The sequence below is a fragment of the Triticum aestivum genome, chromosome 7B, assembly GCF_018294505.1.
Source record: "Triticum aestivum cultivar Chinese Spring chromosome 7B, IWGSC CS RefSeq v2.1, whole genome shotgun sequence".
Lineage (NCBI taxonomy): Eukaryota > Viridiplantae > Streptophyta > Magnoliopsida > Poales > Poaceae > Triticum > Triticum aestivum.
The window spans coordinates 741,652,678-741,668,869 of record NC_057813.1 but is presented as its reverse complement, the minus strand read 5'-3'; positions in this window follow the sequence as shown (position 1 = coordinate 741,668,869).

Below are 16,192 nucleotides of genomic sequence, written 5' to 3'. Positions count from 1 at the left end.
CCCCATAAGTCGGGATGAGACTCCGGACGAAATATTAAAAAAAAAAGAGGCCATAAAAAAGAGAAAAGGCCCAACAAAAAAATGAGAGAAAAAGAGAGAAGGGACAATGTTACTATCCTTTTACCACACTTGTGCTTCAAAGTAGCACCATGATCTTCATAATAGAGAGTCTCATATGTTGTCACTTTCATATACTAGTGGGAATTTTTCATTATAGAACTTGGCTTGTATATTCCAATGATGGGCTTCCTCAAAAGTGCCCTAGGTCTTCGTGAGCAAGCAAGTTGGATGCACACCCACTTAATTTCTTTTGTTGAGCTTTCATATATTTATAGCTCTAGTGCATCCGTTGCATGGCAATCCCTACTCACTCACATTGACATCTATTAATGGGCATCTCCATAGCCCGTTGATACGCCTAGTTGATGTGAGACTATCTTCACCTTTTTTGTCTTCTCCACAACCACCATTCTATTCCACATATAGTGTTATGTCCATGGCTCACGCTCATGTATTGCATGAAAGTTGAAAGAGTTTGAGATTATTAAAGTATGAAACAATTGCTTGGCTTGTCATCGGGGTTGTGCATGATTAAATACTTTCTGTGATGAAGATAGAGCAATAGCCAGACTATATGATTTTGTAGGGATAACTTTCTTTGGCCATGTTATTTTGAGAAGACATAAGTGCTTAGTTAGTATGCTTGAAGTATTATTATTTTTATGTCAATATGAACTTTTGTCTTGAATCTTTCGGATCTGAATATTCATACCACAATTAAGAAGATTTACATTGAAATTATGCCAAACTAGCACTCCGCATCAAAAATTCTTTTTTATCATTTACCTACTCGAGGACGAGCAGGAATTAAGCTTGGGGATGCTTGATACGTCTCCAACGTATCTATAATTTTTTATTGCTCCATGCTACTTTATCTACTGTTTTAGGCAATATTAAGCTTTATTTTCCACTTTTATATTATTTTTGGGACTAACCTATTAACCGGAGGCCTAGCCTAGATTTGCTGTTTTATGCCTATTTCAGTGTTTCGAGGAAAAAAGGAATATCATACGGAGTCAAAACGGAACGAAATCAACTGGAGAAGTTATTTTTGGAAGGAAAGCCACCGGATAGACTTGGACTCTACGTCAGAAGATACGGGAGCTGGTCACGAGGGTGGGGGGCGCGCCCACCCCCTAGGGCGCGCCCCCCTGCCTCGTGGGGCCCTCGAAGCTCCAACGACGTACCCCTTGCACCCATATATACCTACGTACCCTAAAACTTCCAGAACAGAAGATAGATCAGGAGTTCTGCCGCCGCAAGCCTTTGTAGCCACCAAAAACCTCTCGGGAGCCCTTCCCGGCACCCTGCCGGAGGGGGGAACCCATCACCGGTGGCCACCTTCATCATCCCGGCGCTATCCATGACGAGGCGGGAGTAGTTCACCCTCGAGGCTGAGAGTATGTACCAGTAGCTATGTGTTTGATCTCTCTCTCTCTCGTGTTCTCTCTCGTGTTCCCTCTATGGCACGATCTTGATGTATCCCGAGCTTTGCTATTGTAGTTGGATCTTATGATGTTTCTCCCCCTCTACTCTCTTGTGATGAATTGAGTTTCCCCTTTGAAGTTATTTTATCGGATGAGTCTTTTATGAGAACACTTGATGTATGTCTTGGTGATCAACTTGCGGGTTTCGTGACATTGGGAACCTATGCATAGGGGTTGGCACACGTTCTTGACTCTCCGGTAGTAGCTTTGGGGCACTCTTTGAAGTACTTTTATGTTGGTTGGATGAATCTGAGATTGTGTGACGCATATCATATAATCATGCCCACGGATACTTGAGGTGACAATGGAGTATCTAGGTGACATTAGGGCTTTGGTTGATTTGTGTCTTAAGGTGTTATTCTAGTACGAACTCTTTTATAGATTGATCCGAAAGAATAACTTTGAGGTGGTTTCGTACCCTACCATAATCTCTACGTTTGTTCTCCGCTATTAGTGGCTTTGGAGTGACTCTTTGTTGCATGTTGAGGGCTTGTTATATGATCTATCTATGTTATTATTGTTGAGAGAACTTGCACTAGTGAAAGTATGAACCCTAGGCCTTGTTTCCTATCATTGCAATACCGTTTACGCTCACTTTTACCACTCGCTACCTTGCTGTTTTTATTATTTCAGATTACAAATACCTTTATCTACTATCTATTTGCACTTGTATCACCATCTCTTCGCCGAACTAGTGCACCTATACAATTTACCATTGTATTGGGTGTGTTGGGGACACAAGAGACTCTTTGTTATTTGGTTGCAGGGTTGTTTGAGAGAGACCATCTTCATCCTACGCCTCCTACGGATTGATAAACCTTAGGTCATCCACTTGAGGGAAATTTGCTACTGTCCTACAAACCTGTACACTTGCAGGCCCAACAACGTCTACAAGAAGAAGGTTGTGTAGTAGACATCACACACATCGACCACTATCCAGCATGCATCTAGAGTATTAAGTTCATAAGAACGGAGTAACGCATTAAGCAAGATGACATGATGTAGAGGGATAAACACATGCAATATGATATAAACCCCATCTTGTTATCCTCGATGGCAACAATACAATACGTGTCTTGCAACCCTTTCTGTCACTGGGTAAGAACACCGCAAGATTGAACCCAAAGCTAAGCACTTCTCCCATGGCAAGAAAGATCAATCTAGTAGGCCAACCAAACTGATAATTCGAAGAGACTTGCAAAGTTAACTCAATCATACATAAAAGAATTCAGAGAAGATTCAATTAATATCCATAGATAAATCTGATCATAAACCCACAATTCATCGGATCTCGACAAACACACCACAAAAAGAGATTACATCGAATAGATCTCCACAAGAGAGGGGGAGAACATTGTATTGAGATCCAAAAAGAGAGAAGAAGCCATCTAGCTAATAACTATGGACCCGTAGGTCTGTGGTAAACTACTCACAACTCATAGGAGGGGCAAGGATGTTGATGTAGAGGCCCTCCATGGTCGATTCCCCCTCCGACAGAGTGCCGACGAAGGCTCCAAGATGTGATCTCGCGGATACAGAAGGTTACGGTGGTGGAAATTGTGTTTCGTGGTGCCCCTGGATGTTTTCGGGGTCCGTGGATATATATAGGAAGAAGAAGTACGTCAGTGGACGCCCGAGGGGCCCACGAGACAGGGGGGCGCGCCCTACAGGGGGGGCGCCCTCCTATATCGTGGGGCCCTCGGAGCTTTCTTGACTTGCACTCCAGGCTCTCCGGATCAGGTTTGTTCAAAAAATAACGCTCCCGAAGGTTTCATTCCGTTTGGACTCCATTTGATATTCATTTTCTTCGAAATACTGAAATAGGCAAAAAAACTGCAATATGGGCTGGGCCTCCGGTTAGTAGGTTAGTCCAAAAATGATATAAATGTGTAGAATAAAGCCCATAAACATCCAAAACAGGTAATATAATAGCATGGAACAATCAAAAATTATAGATACGTTGGAGACGTATCAGCATGGTATCATCATTTCACCCACATAGCATGTGCGAGAAAGTAGAAAGGGTTACGGCAAAAACTGGATGCACTTCATGTACAAAACGGACAATCTCTTTCGAAGTATCCGGGTTTCATACGGAAACTCGTCTGTTACAAAGGGATTTCAATTTTTTGAACTTATTTGAACTTGATAGTTTTTCTGTGTTCAAAATGCACCATTCAAATCCACATCATCAATCTACAACCATTTATGACTTCATTTGTTATTTTTCATGCATCTACTGATTATTTTGAGCTATAAGACCATGAAATTGAAAAGCATTTGAAATAAACTCTGAAAAGGTTCCAAGTTGGCATGCTATCATCATTTCACCCACATAGCATCGTTAATAGAAGTTCATCATCATATTAAAACCAAAGTACATACATAGTTCTCATTGAACAACATATAGCTCTCCAGAACATCTAACTAAACCATACATTGAAATTATGTAAAACATTTCAATGCAACAACAAATGCAATCATAATCGCAACCAAGGTAACAACTGATCCAACTACATAATGATACCAAGCCTCGGTATGAATGGCATATTTTCTAATATTTTTAATCTTCAACCGCATTGCATCCATCTTGATCTTGTGATCATCGACGACATCCGCAACATACAACTCCAATATCATCTTCTCCTCCTCAATTTTTTCTTATTTTTTCCTTCAAGTAATTGTTTTCTTCTTCAACTAAATTTAACCTCTCGACAATAGGGTCGGTTGGAATTTCCGGTTCAACAACCTCCTAGATAAATAAAATCTATGTCACATTGGTCCGCATAATTGTCATAAACAATAAATGAACCAAATAGTTATGAAAAGATAATATATACCACATCGGAATCATAGACAGGACGAGGGCCGACGAGGGCCGACGGGGGCGGATACCAAAACCATCGCACTATATAATAACAAGGAATAATAAAAGTAAGAAAATTAGACAAGTATCTATCTGAAGTAAGAATTTTTTTCTTTCAGAAAGAAGATAAGAACAAGAGGCTCACCACGGTGGTGCCGGCGACGAGAACGGCGCGGGCGATCGACGGCGGTAAAGACGGGGACGGGGCGGGACGGACCGCTAAACCTAGACAAATCTCGGGGAAAATGGAGCTCGGAGGTCGAGTTTCGAGAGGAGAAAGATTAACTAGTGTGGCTCGGGCATTTCATCGAACACCTCATGTCCATAGGAAGTGAACTAGAGCACCCAAATACCCTCCCCTCGCCGGCCTGAAAAAACAGAGCACTGTGGAGTGCTCTGCCGCCGTGATGGGTATATATAGGCAAATTATTTGTCCCGGTTCGTGACACGAACCAAAACTAAAGCCACCCCTTCTATACCGGTTCAAGGCATGAACCGGTACCAATGGCTGTGGGCCAGGAGCGTGGCCCATTGGTCCCAGTTCGTGCCTAAAACCGGGACAAATGAATCCAGACGAATCGGGACCAATGCCCTCGAGGCCCCGGCCGGCCCCCTGGGCTCATGAACCGGGACTAATACCCCCGATCGGTCCCGGTTCGTAAGGAATCGGGACTAATGAACTGGCCAGGACCGAACGATAACCCTATTTTCTACTAGTGCTCGCTGAACAAAACAGAAACCTAATTAACTAAACGGGACCGCATTCCAAAATACTAGATGTGTATATTACTTTCGACGGGTCTGACCTCTTGCTAATCTTCTGCCTCTCCCTAATTAATTAGCAAGAGGAAGGAGTAATATACACAAGTCTGACCTCTTCCTAATTAACTAAACGGGACCCATACTAGTACTCAAGAAGATTATTTTCGACGGGTCAGACTTGTGTATATTACTCCTTCCATTCCAAAATATAGTGAGCCGCGCTTTTCGAGGTTCAACATTGACCATAAATTTAACCAACGAGACCGACTACGGCGGGAGAAAAAATTATATAATTGAAAACTAGTGAATTCGTATTCAAAACAAGTTTTCAATTATATAATTTTTGTTCCCGCCGCAGTCGGTCTCGTTGGTTAAATTTATGATCAAAGTTGAAGCACGGTAATAGAGAAAGCACTACATTTTGGAACGGAGGGAGTAGGTTTCTGTTGGTGATGTCATCATAGCTATGCATGCAGGCAAGCACGCGGAAAAGGAACATTCGGAGCTGCTCCTGTGACTGTTCCGGCGGCTGGCCGGCCAGTGGGAAGATCCTATTCCTTCCCTTTCATTCTTTCTGTCCATTTGTTCTCGCAATGCTCGCATCCACCCGGTTGAGACCCATATATGCATTTCTAATCATGGGTCAGCGCGGCGTGCAGCGGATGGGATGGGATGGGATTCGTTGGTTTGTTGCGACGACCATCACCCACCCAGCGTCTCTCACCCGTTCCTTCCTTACTTGGCCTGGTGTTGGTGCCTCGTGGTGTATGCTCAGATAGATTTGCTCACGGTGACCATACGTGGCAACATCACCGATCGACTGTGCGCGTGCGGTGCTCGACGCCTCTTTGGTAACTGTCGTCACACCGCCACATATGCTCACTCGATGTCGATTTTTGTGGCAGTCTTTTCTTCATTTCGAGCTGATTATATTGACAAGCTGGTCGATCGATCTGATAACAAGGACGTCGTTTTCACAGCGGAAAATCCAAAAAATATACAGCACACGTGACAGGTGTGCATTTTATTTTTCGTTTCTCCTTTGCAACGTGACAGGTAGGTATTACGCGCGGTTGCTTTCGACTGACCGGTCCACATCCCCGGTCTTTAATTTCCCTGCCCGTGTTACGACCGTCTCTCTTTCAGGTAAGGTGGATTGTGTGAAGCCATGGTACGTATAAATCGCATGCAGAGAAGGTTCTCTCTTCTCCGGCCTGCAACATGACGAAGCAGCAATTTCAGGGGTGCATTCGTACATTTGTTTTAGCTATATACAGTTCTGGACTCTCTGTAATGATCCAGTTTGATTTCCAACCAAAATGGTCTCTTTGATTCAGCGGGTCGATGCGTGGAAGTACGTAACTAGTTAGTGTTGTTTACTGTCGTCAGATTAACTGAACCCGGCTGCCATCATTCGTGTGGCACACGTTGCATGACCTGAAGAAACATGGCGCAGCAAGTTTGTTAAGAGAGAAGGCATCAGATGTGGGTGTCTCTTTTTAATCTCTTTTCAACGGCCAGAAACATCCTCAACAGCAGGTTGGCACAATATATACATGTTAGACTTGTAGTTATACGTAAATACGTATTATAACTTGTATACAACTGTACCTGTATCCAGAGAGGTTTCTCTCCATATATATATATTGTCGTGGCCGACCCTTGTGGTGTCGAAGCCCACAATACCCCAAAATCTCTTGCGTAACATGGTATCAGATACGATCGTTTCGATCCTGCCCTAAATCGCTACACCGCCGCCGTCGCCGCCCATGTCGTCTTCCACTGCTGACTCCTCGGCGGCCGCCGCCGCTGCCCTCTCCGGCGCGGCCACCCTTGCTGCTCTCACCGGCGCAACCACCTCATCTGCTGTCGCCACGGAGCTTTCCGCCCTGCCCTCGCTCGCTGATCCCATTGGATCGCGCGCGCCCGTCCTTGGTCCGCCGGCTCCTGTGCCGCCGTTCCTGGCTACTCTCCTCCAAGGAGGACCTGCGTCTACCCCGCTGATGACCAGATCGACGGGTGCTCTGTTTTCCGGGTCTACTTCTTCGGCCCCTCCCGGATCGCCGGCGTTGCACCACAACTATGGCACGCTGGCGCCCTACGCGCCGTCGCCGTACACGCAGGATCCTGCCGCCTACGGTGCGTTCTACGGTGCTCCTTACGGCGCCCCCTACGGTATGTCCTACGGCGCCCCATACGGTGCTCACTATGGCGCTGGACATGGCGCCCCTCATGGTGCTGGCTATGGTGCTCCGTACGGCTCCGTCTACCCGGCGTTCCCGAGGCCTGCTCCTTATGGCGCGTCGCTGTCTCCTCCACCACCGGTTCCTCCGGCTGCAATGCAGTCCTCGCCCACGGTGGATGTCGCTTCTTCTGGTGCTGCTACTGTACCACCCTACGACTTTTCCCTCGACGTCATCACAACTCCGCCGTTCTACTTCAGCAACCTTCTCCCGGTGAAACTGAAGATGGACAACTATTTGTTCTGGCGTGCGCAGATTCTTCCCCTCCTTCGCAGTCATTATCTGGAGGGTTTTCTGGATGGAACTTTGCCATGCCCTTCGCCAGATCATCATATGTACCGACCATGGATTGCTCAAGATCAAGCGATTCTCTCGGCGATACAGTCCTCTCTCACCGAGGGCGTTGCCGGCTTGGTCCTGTTTGCTACTACATCACATGAGGTATGGAGTGCGCTGGAGTCTAGCTTCTCTGCCCAGTCTTCATCTCAGCATATGGCTCTACGTACCCAGCTTAATGAGACTCGCAAGGACCATCACTCCGTCACCGTCTTCTTCAACAAAATCAAGCGTCTTGCCGATCAGCTTGCCTCTATTGGCGAGCCCCTTCATGACACGGAGTTTACTACGTATATTCTCCAAGGTCTCGACGCCGAGTATGACTCCCTTGTTGAGGTGATCCAGGAGCGCAAGGTCCCCATCAAACCGCAGGAGCTCTTTCAGCGTCTTCTCTCCACGGAGCAGCGCCTCGCCAGCCGCCATCCAGATGAGAACCCCTCGGTCAACGCCGCTGTTCGCAGCGGGAAGGGGGGTGCTCGTCCCGGCGCCCACTCTGCTGCTCCTTCGGCTGCTTCGACCCCTCCTGCGGGAGGCAAGGGTCCTGCCTCTCCTACTGCACCTACTCAGTCGCGTCCCACCATCATCATCAAGAACGGGCGCCCATGTGCTTGTTGTGCCGCTTGTGGAGCTGATGCCCCTTGTCAGCTATGTGGGATCCCTCGCCACGTTGCGTCTCGCTGTCATCGTCGTTTTCAGCCCGAGTTTCTTGGACTTGGTAACAACGGCAAGGGCAATGAGCGTCAAGTCAACATGACGCAGCATCAAGGGAAGGCTCAGTCTTATAATGTTGATCCCACCTGGTACATGGACACTGGTGCCACCGAGCACGTGACAAATGAATTGGACAAGCTTGCTATCCATGAGGCCTACCATGGTCCTGAGAAGGTTTACACAACCAATGGGGCAGGTATGCACATCTCTCATGTTGGTCAGGCATCTCTACTCACACATACATCTAGGCAGTTACGTCATAAGAATGTTTTTCGAGTTCCCACTGTTGCCCGTAACTTGCTATCTGTTCCTAAACTTACTTATGACAATAACGTGTTTTGTGAGTTTCACCCTTTTCATCTTTTCATCAAGGATTGGGCTACGCGGGACGTTCCGCTTAGAGGGCGACTTTGTCATGGACTATATGCTCTTGATGTGCCGCACTCTATCTCTCGAGCTGTGTCTCAAGTTTTCAGTGTTGTTCGAGTGTCCCCCTCACAATGGCACTCTCGTCTTGGTCATCCCGCCACACCCATTGTTCGCCATATTCTTCATCGGGATGAGCTGCCATCCGTGTCTAGTAACAAAGATATATCAGTTTGTGATGCTTGTCAGCAGGGAAAGAGTCATCAGTTACCTTTTTCTGTTTCTAGTCATGTAGTCAAAACTCCTCTTGAGCTTGTGTTTTCAGATGTTTGGGGTCCCGCTCAGATGTCTGTTAGTGGTCATGAGTACTATGTCAGTTTTATTGATGCTTATAGTCGCTTTACCTGGATTTATCTCCTTAAACACAAGTCTGATGTGTTTGATGTTTTTCTTAAGTTTCAAGCACATGTTGAGCGTCTCCTACAACACAAAATTATTCATGTACAGTCGGATTGGGGGGTGAATACCGCAATCTCAATACCTTTTTGAGAAACTTGGGATTTTGCATCGTGTGTCTTGTCCTCATACACATCAGCAGAACGGTTCAGCTGAACATAAGCATCGTCATCTTGTTGAGACCGGTTTGACTTTATTAGCTCATGCCTCTGTTCCTTTTCGTTTTTGGAGTGATGCTTTTACTACCGCCTGTTTTCTTATAAATAGACTTCCATCGCGGCTTCTTGGCATGAAAACTCCGCTAGAACTCTTGCTTCATGAGACTCCTGACTACACTTTTCTCAAAGTCTTCGGCTGTGCGTGTTGGCCGCATCTCCGTCCTTACAATAGTCGCAAGCTTGAGTTTCGCTCGAAAAAATGTGTCTTTCTTGGGTACAGTTTGTTGCACAAAGGTTATAAATGCCTTCACGTTCCCACAAATCGTGTGTATATTTCACGTGATGTTATCTTTGATGAGCATGTTTTTCCTTTCTCTAAACTTCCCACTCCTGTCACCACATCCACCGAACCAGTGCACTCATCTTCTTTATTGCCTGATCAATTTGTAGATGCTACACACTCGCCTCTTTTGTTGTCTAACCATGGTGCAGGAACTGGTAGAGGGGCCCGGCTTGTTCTTCTGGAGGATTTCTCCGCTGCTCCCACGGCTCCTTCGACGGATCACGTCGACCCTGACTCTGCGGCTCCTTGCATGGGGCATGCAGGGTCCCCTTCGCCTGTGCCCGCTACGCACTTGGAGCCGGCTCCGGTAGCGGCGGGCTCGCACTCGACGGATCACGTCGATCCCGCATCGCCTCCTCCCTGCATGGGCCATGCAGGGTCGTCTTCACCCGCACCCGCTACGCGGGCGGACCCGGCTCCGCTGTTGCTGGAGCTCCCCGCGTCCCCTGGGCTGGATTCGCCCGCGCCTGGGCTGGACTCGCCTGCGTTCACCAGTCCGGGGACGCCCGCCTCTCCTGGGTCGCCTTTTGGCAGCCCGCCCTCGTCGCCCTCGTCGTGGTCACCTTAGGCTGACCGCCGTCTGCTGCTACCACCACCTGCCATATCTTCTTCTCAGGAGATGCGGGCCTCTTCGTCGACGGTTCCTACGGTTTCCATCGTGCCAACTGCTCCTGTTGCTTCGCGTCCTCACACTCGCAGCAAGAGTGCCATTTTTCTTCCGAAAAAACGCACCGATGGCATGGTTGCATGGCTCGCGGCCTGTCTAGCTCATTCTGCAACTGATCCTTCTGCTGAACCCCGTCATTATCAGGCAGCTATGGGTATCCCTCACTGGCGTTCTGCGATGGAACAAGAGTATCAGGCATTGTTGAAAAATGGTACGTGGCGTCTTATTCCTCCGAAGAGTGGTGCTAATATCATGGACTCTAAATGGGTATTCAAAGTTAAGCGACATGCTGACAGTTCTATTGAAAGGTATAAGGCTCGGCTTGTTGCTCGTGGGTTCAAACAACGTCAAGGTCTTGATTATGATGATACTTTCAGTCCCGTGATCAAGCCTACGACTATTCGTTTGCTCTTGTCTCTTGCTATTACTCGTGGATGGTCTCTTCGGCAGCTTGATGTTCAAAATGCTTTTCTTCATGGTGTTCTTGATGAAGAGGTCTATATGCGCCAGCCACCTGGTTTTGTTGATCCTGCTCGTCCACGGCATTTGTGTCGCTTGGTCAAGGCTCTTTATGGTCTTAAACAGGCGCCTCGTGCCTGGCATGCGCGTATTGGTTCTGCTCTTCGCGCACATGGATTTGTTTGTTCGACAGCTGACACGTCCTTGTTCATGCTACAGCGCCCTACGATCACTATGTACCTGTTCGTGTATGTCGATGACATCATCTTGATCAGCTCGTTGGCCTTTGCTGCGGATCGTCTTGTTTCTGCTTTGAGTGGTGATTTTGCTATTATAGATCTTGGCCGGCTTCATTATTTCCTTGGCTTGGAGGTCTCTCATTCTGATGCCGGTCTGACTCTCACTCAGCAGAAGTATTCTCTGGATTTGCTTCGTCGTGCTGGTATGCTTCAGTGTAAGCCTGCTACTACTCCCATGACAGCTTCTGATCGCCTCTCTGCACTTGATGGTACTCTTCTTCCTTCGGATGAAGCTACCACGTATCGCAGTATTGTTGGTGGTTTACAGTATTTGACGATCACTCGTCCTGATATTTCCTATGCGGTTAATAGTGTGTGCCAGTTTCTTCATGCTCCTCGGGATACTCACTGGACTGCTGTCAAACGCATTCTGCGCTATGTTCGTTTCACTACTGCTATGGGTTTGCATCTTCGGTCTGCTTCTTCTGGTAGCCTCTCGGCTTTCTATGATGCTGATTGGGCTGGAAGCCCGGACGACAGGCGATCTACAGGGGGATATGCAGTGTTCTATGGTCCTAATTTGATTGCCTGGAGTGCTCGTAAACAAGGTACAGTATCGCATAGTAGTACTAAAGCTGAATACAAAGCAGTTGCCAATGCCACTGCTAAAGTGATTTGGGTTCAGCCCTTGCTTCGAGAGTTGAGAGTGCCTCAGATTCATCCTCCTGTTCTTTGGTGTGACAACATCGGTGCTACATACCTTTCTTCAAATCCGGTATTTCATGCCCGAACGAAACACATCGAAGTTGACTATCATTTTGTCAGAGAACGAGTTTCATAGAAGTTACTTCAGATCAAGTTCATTCCTTCGAAAGATCAACTTGCTGATATCTTCACGAAGCCGTTGCCATTGCCTCAGTTTGAGGGTTGTCGTCGCAATCTTAATCTTCTGAACTCTTTAGATCTCGGTTAAGATTGAGGGAGGGTGTTAGACTTGTAGTTATACGTAAATACATATTTTAACTTGTATATAACTGTACTTGTATCCAGAGAGGTTTCTCTCCATATATATATTGTCGTGGCCGACCCTTGTAGTGTCGAAGCCCACAATACCCCAAAATCTCTTGCGTAACAATACGTGGTCCATTATGCAGTGCCCACGCGCACAGGCCAGGTATAAACCCAAGCATATATACTTGTCACGCCCTTGTTCCCACGAAAGCATTATATATGTTCCATATTGCAAATACCAACAATGATCCATACATACATAATATAGTACTACTAATCAAGCTAAGCATGAATACATAATGGAATATGTTTTACGAGCCGACTAATTATATCGTTGTTTCGCTTAATGAGAACGTTTTATGTGCCTGCCGGTATGTGAGCTAGCCCTGCAATACGAGGACTTCCAGATTGGTCGACTCTGGCAACAACCTCGCCAGCTCTAGCGCCAAATCATCATCATCCAACCCTCAATTTGTTTACTTAACTACCAGTTACAGCACACAATCAGATACTAAAAAGAAAATCACTAGACACTAAAGAATTCTCCTGGTTGTGTGACTTTTTCCTGCAAAAGACCAATAGAGATGGATGAGAGGAGATATGCTTAGTTTTATTCACTTCAATGATTGGTTGATCGATTTGTTTTCGTTATTGCATTCATCATTGTTGCAGGTTTTTGTTTTTACATTGGTGTGAAACCGTTTCCTTACAACACTGTGTATAATTTCGTTATTTTATCTTGGCCAACATAAAAGTTTTGGTGGTTATATAACACTATAGTACAATACTAGGCAGACTAGAAGAACGCCCGTGCGTTGCAACAGGGTCACATTAACTTTAAGAGTTCAATATTACGACATTGGCGACCTTTTTTACCATCAAATCCTCATACACACACACTCTCCTCCCTCCCTCTTCCTCACTCTCTCTCCCTCTCTCTCTTTCTAACACACACACATAGCCTATTTCCCCGCCAATAAGACTTACTCAATTGGCACGGGCTTTTTAAAAACTTACTTATTGCGTATATAAACATAATGCATGTCAAATTTCAGATGTGTAGAAAAATTGAATTCCACTTTAATTGCAATGTATTTAGATAAAAAAATGTAATTCAATGACCTATACTGACTCATCTGATGCACAAAATAAAAGAAGGTGGTTTAAGAATATACAACAGTTTTGCACTGCATCACAAACGATAGATAACACCTGAAAGCGTTTTTATACAGGTGCTATCTACTCCCTCCATTCCTAAATATAAGTCTTTTTCGAGATTCTAACGCGGACTACATACGGAGCAAATAGTTTAACATGTCATATATTTGGAGTGTTAAATACTTCAAACAAAAGGCAAACAAGCCATCACGTTTGACCACATAGATTAAAATATCTGAACCATAAATTTCACATATTAACAGATGAGATTTAAAAATGTAGCGTTACTTATAAATATTACCATGTATAAATAGTTTAACATGTCACATATCATTCTGAAAAAATTACAGATAGATCAATGCCTTTCTATTAAAAAACTTAGCTGCGTAATACGACAACCACAAGGTTTTCGGTAACCATCTTATGGTAGACTAAAAAAAGAATCCAAATAAAAAAAGAAGACCCTAAGGAAGAGTCCAATCAAAACACATGTGATTATGTTCAATACCAAAAGGAGAAGTCGGACTCCTGCTTCTTTCTTATAACTTACTCAGCTCTTTAAAAGAAAACTTTGTGTACTTAGATTGGAAAATAGATTTGTAGTATACATATCAAAAAAAGCTTGGCAAAGATCAATTGATCTAGATTATAATGGTTGAGATCTAAAGTCTAATAATAGTTATGTACCATGTAATTTTTTGGAAGTTAAAAACAAAGAATTTAGTTTTGGTTCTTCGCCTTCTGGGCAAAGGCCGTGACGCAAGACCCTTAGGTTCTTGTCGCTAGTCCTGGCCTTCTCCTCCCTGAGCCAAGCAAAGGAAGCAAGCAAACGAACCGAGCGATGCAGCGTTGAGCTACACAGGAAGAGCAAGTCAGGGGAGGAAATCCAAACCAGATCAAAGCACAAAATCAGTAAATAAGCCATCCATCTCACTGGTCCTGTCTACAAAAGCAATTTTCCTCATATCCCAGGTTGGCAACCAATTTGTTCCACATACCAACACGAACCTCGAGCCAGAGCCTAAGATACTAATGTAAGATCTGTGAAATAATTAGAGGAAATGGACATTGTAGGTTTTAAATAATGCTAAATTGCATGGGTAAACTCAGGAGCGTGTATTATTTTTTCTTGATATTCCTCAAAATTAAATTCACCTGTTGTACTTAAAAATAGGTGTGTCCCTGAACTAAGAGATACAAAATAAGGCGTCAATTTGAGAAATCCAAACGATGAGGATGAGCCATCTAACATAACACAAACACACACACACACACACAGAGTGAGAGAGAGAGAGAGAGAGAGAAGAAAAGGAAAGCATGAAGGAAGAAAAGTGAATATAAATCACACATCCACTTATGTTTACTATACTGCAATAAATCATACACCCACATAAGACCAAAAAAAAACCTACACTGTAAGCAACAATGCAAGATAAAAAATAAAATGGATATACTGCATAATTTCTCATGTTTGAAGGTGCCACCTCCATTAGTAATGACAGATATGAACTTTACATGAGTTAAACGGGATAATTATTTATTTGCTTCACTTCAACCCATGTAGAAATATAATGACTACTTCTTGTAATTAATCTAAATGGTTCCAAAAAATTAATCAAGGTTGACTACATGGGAAAGTTGTATTCGAAATACATCCATAAGGAAGTTGACTAAAAGGTGAACAATGTACTAAAAAATATCATTAAAAGTTAAGACTTGCAAGTCAATACATATCATTAAAATCTCTAAGATTTATGTTATAACCTACTGGTAGATTTTGAGATTAAAGGGAGATTAAGAGCATATGCCCTTCTGTTTCAATACCCGTAAATTTCGATAATGGCTTACAATCCAGTCAGGATATACATGCATAGGAAGGCATCTACTTACTGAACAAGATGTTGTCTGCAAGACTGCAATTAAGACATTGTGTTTCTCACTTAGTCTTTGCATATTACTGAAGAATATACAATCTGCAATCAAAATATTGTGTCTCAGCCTTTTGTAGGCAGCATCTAAGATTTTGTAAGCTCTAATAGTAAAAGACCAACGAGTGCCAGAGTTGGAACATAGAAGAATCTTACCTGGGCATGATGCCATCAGGTTCTATGCCATTATCGAGGTAGTAGAGCTCCCTCAATCTCTCTTGCCAAGCCCTCCCTCTGACCATCAATAGAACAGTCACTCTCGCTTGCCCTGCTTTTGAAATCTCCTTCTGCGCCGCCGCAGATCAGTTGGCAGCATAGGCCGAGCTCTACCATGTATCATCACATTGAACAAAATACGCATCTATGCTTACTTCTCTTGTATCATCACAACGGATGCTATAAATTTGCTTGTGTCCTTGTCATAAATCTGAATCCTGCACAATATGAAAAAGAAAGAAAGTCAGAATTGTTAATACAACATAATGATAGTTCTTTGGAAACACGTACTACGTCAAAACTGGCCATGATAGTACGGATGTCATGTGGATGGACGTATTTGTCCAGGAATAACCAGGAAGAGTACTCAGAGCTTGACAACCCACCGGAGAGATCAGTGCACCCTACTTTAAACGTAGTTTCGTGGTTATGGCCGAGGCACATGTCGCCTCGGTGGTTGATGTTGCAGCAGTACCTGAGTCTGGCTTCAAAATTCAAAGAACATGGCGCCGTCGACAACACCCAAGGTGTACATTTAAAATTTAAAATTTCCAATTGGTTATATTTACATGTACATAAAAAGGTGGGAGTCAATATTACAATACGCTTACTAAAAATGTTCCTCTACGAAAAATTATCATGAAGAACCACCTGCCAAGAATAAAAACTGAGAGCAAGTCTGCAAAATAACAAATTGTTAACAATATGTTCAGTAATATAAATCTC